General features: G+C 32.7%; 1 long non-coding RNA gene across 2 annotated transcripts in view; it reads left to right on the top strand.

Moving 5' to 3' along the window:
* The window catches only part of LOC114076422, an 11,162-nt gene extending 7,906 nt beyond the window's left edge, over positions 1–3,256 (top strand). Inside the window, exons 2-3 of one of the 2 annotated variants that reach the window (XR_003577332.1) lie at positions 2,387–2,470; positions 2,977–3,256. This is a non-coding gene — a long non-coding RNA (uncharacterized LOC114076422). Of the gene's footprint in view, positions 1–2,386; positions 2,471–2,917 lie in introns of both variants that reach the window. The other variant, XR_003577331.1, reaches the window with a different exon arrangement.
* The last annotated feature ends 244 nt before the right edge of the window (positions 3,257–3,500 follow it).

Genomic DNA, 3,500 nt, shown 5'->3' with positions numbered 1-3,500 from the left:
AAAAAAATTGAGAGAGTGTGTGATAGAGAGAGAGAAGCAGATTTTTGAGAGAGGGTTGGAGTGCAGACTTTCTGGACAGCCTTGACAAAATTTCAGTTTTCCGGAGATCCGACCGTTGGATCGTTCTGAAATTTTCACAGCTGGTTCACAACATATAGCACTACATCTTGATGGTTCAGATCGTCAATCGGAGCTCTTGATCATCTGTTATCACAGCTGGTGTAACCTGCGTTTTTTGGGTGATATTTCCCAATTTCTCTTCTCTTTTGTGTTGGCTCTTATGTATGTTGTTGTTGGTGGGCTGTGACATCCTTGTAGACTGATTTGGGTGTCTTTACCCTCAATTTGCATAATAAGAGAAGAAGAAGGGTGGACTCCTACAAGTCCCGTGGTTTTTATCCTTCACACCGAAGGGGTTTTCCACGTATAAATCTCGTGTGTCACTTGCATATTTATTATTCATATTTGCTTGTGATTTTTTTGATGTGTTGCTGATTTGAGCTTGGTTAATTTAGTGGTGAATTTCTTTTGGTAAATTGGGTGAAGTATAATTGGTTGATTGTCTTGAAGTCGATCCTTGTAAGTGTTGTATCCTACTTGTGCTGTTTTGCGCCTCCCCCTACAAGGGGCGGCTTATGGGAAAATTTATGATGCACATGATCGCTAAACTAGGTATTTGTGGGTGGATCTATGTGTATGGGTTGGGGTGACACGACACCCAAACATATCAGTTGATCTATATAGTTTGTTATATAGATTGTGAGGTATTTGTGAGGATAAATTGTTATGTCATCATTGAATCACTTTTTCTTTGTGTCAACTTCTCATAAGTTTTTTTCTTTTTGTATCTATTTTATCTATGTAAATCAGAAAGATGAACATATGAACTGAAGCCAAATTTCATCAAACCAACCAAATATTTAACCTATTTGGATCTTGTAAATAGCAATACATCTATGTTCAAAGCTATGTGACACCATCAACCTTCAAATTCTGGATTCACTTCTATACATTTTTTCTAATTTCTTTCCCCCCACCCCCCAGTTTTTAGTGGTGCACTGTCATGTTTGTGAATGGTTAAAATTAGCTATAAATCACATGGTCCAATTAGGTGAGTCATATTCTCAATCACATCTAAATTTGGTGGTTATTGAAGTGTAGTGGTAAGTACTCTTTTATCTTTAATCAGATGTCTCGAGTTCGAGTTTCACTGAACTAAGAGTAGCCTTTGTAAGGGAGTGCTTTACCCCTAATTTGAAACTTTTCGACACAAATATGAATTTAGTCGGACTCCAATTTGGTACCAGACATCAGATGGAATATCAAAATTGAAATCATTGTTTGTAAGTGTTAGATTCAAAGATGATTTATGATATGCATCAACATAAAGTGTGATGGTGAGTATTGAAAAAGTTAAAAATTTCATTGATAAGCTAGAGAAAGCTTGAAGAATAACAAATTATTGGTCTTATGAATTTGTGAAATTAATTCAAATTTGTGATTGAGGCTCATTGACTTTGTGCTAGTGAACTTGTAGTTGAAATTTCAAATCGAATAAAGAAGAATTTCATATATTTAGTATGAATTTGGTGCTCAAACTGTAAGTATATATGGGGATTGAAGAACATGACTATTTAAATATTTCAGAATTTATAAAAGTTAAATATTTGATTCTTTTTAAATCTTTTTGAATATTTAATATATGATATATCACTGAAAATGACATGAATTATATGGGTAAGAGGTTGTATTACACATATGATGAGAAAAAATGTTTAAAATAAAGAGTCTTAACACATATTTCTACATTTACAAGCATTTTTTTAGGAATTACGAAACATGTGTTATTTTTCTTATATATTAGACAATTGAACTAGCTCTTCGGAGCATTCCAAGTTCTTTGTATAGACCTTGTAATGAATTGGGGAACCACCACGCTGAAAGGTGATTCAATCGTTTATCTTTCAAATGAAGATATGACCATTCTTCCGTTATATCGAAACCATCTTTTCAAACCTTATTTTACAAATTTGTCTCCGTAAAAGTTATTGTCAATAACATCAGTAAGAGTTCTTATAATTGAAGTTAACCAGTACATTTTATGAGTATTAAAAAATTGTCTTCATTTTTTTTTGTTATTTTATTTCAGTTAAATTGTGAAGCTTGTTAATTAGTCTTATTAAAATTGAGGACAAATTTTATAAATTTGATTACTACATTCTTAATTAATTTGAAATCTAATTTCACAAATAACGGCTCTTTTGTAACAACCACTTTCCTTATATTGATATTTTGTTTCCAAATTTCAAATTATTTTGAAATCTAATTTCTCTCTTCTCTTCTCTTCTCTTCCTCCTCACTACCATTCTCTTTCACATTACCATAGGCGATGAAGATGATGGTGACGAGAATAAAATTGGCAAAGGAGTAGAGACATTGCTATGTTTCTTGAATCCATTTTCGTATTCAGGTACTTTTTTTCCCATTTTTGTCTGACTTAGGGTTGGGGTTTTTGGGGAATTTGGTACATCAATCATGGGTGTGATCTCTCTCTCCTGTTACTGCTTAGAATTTGGAATGAAACATACAATTTTGTTTTGCTGAAACCCTTCTTCTTGTATATTGATTAATTTTAGTGAATCAATTGAGATGACTTTGGATCTTCATCGATTCATTTCCTTCTCGTTTCTGTGTTGTTTTACCTATATGTACCTATTTTCTTTCTGTATTAATTGATGATTGTTCGATTCTGATAATTACCCAAATGATTTTCACCTCTTCAATATGAATTTCCAAACTTTTTGAGTTTTGCACAAATGGAATCTGAAAAAAATAAATTAATATGGAAAATTTCAATAACTAGCAGCTTCATAGAGGCAGAGTTTTTGAAAATTGATATTAATATACATTTGGCTAGATTTTGTTGCCGTGGAGATGTTTGAGCAAAGTCCCAAAAGAATTTTTGTTTGATCACAGTGGGCTTGCTTGAAGTTAAAGGGGCAAATAGAGATGCACCAGGTCCAAATGCAAGACTCTTGGCCACAATAGTAGCAATTATTCCTATTCTATATTCCAATTAAAAAAAGAAAGAAATGGAATAAAATTTCAGAATTAGGGATATCTAGCTGCAGAAGAAGTACTTTGAATCAAAAGACAAGTTGGAATGTGTTGTATGTATTTTTTCTATATATGATGCCATGTGAGGGTGTAGGGTGTCTTTGTTTCTGCAAATATATTTAGTGGGGTTAAACTTGTAGTTTACTCTCTTCTCAGCACTTGCCAACGAAGATGATCCATCTTTTCTGTTGTATTGTTTGTAATGGCATTTTAATATTTACTCAGAAACTCTGCTTTTATATATGATTCTTTTTTTTTGTCTTCTTTATTCAATCATTTTTGTTTGTTTACTCTGGATCTATCTATGTGCCTAACCACGTTTAAAGTTGACACATTTTTCATGTTCATGTGAAGATTAGTTGTATTTAGGGTCCTGAAATCAC

Source organism: Solanum pennellii, chromosome 3 (assembly GCF_001406875.1).
Source record: "Solanum pennellii chromosome 3, SPENNV200".
Classification (NCBI taxonomy): Eukaryota; Viridiplantae; Streptophyta; class Magnoliopsida; order Solanales; family Solanaceae; genus Solanum; species Solanum pennellii.
The sequence above is the reverse complement of the archived record's forward strand: the minus strand, read 5'-3'. Positions and strand labels throughout refer to the sequence as shown.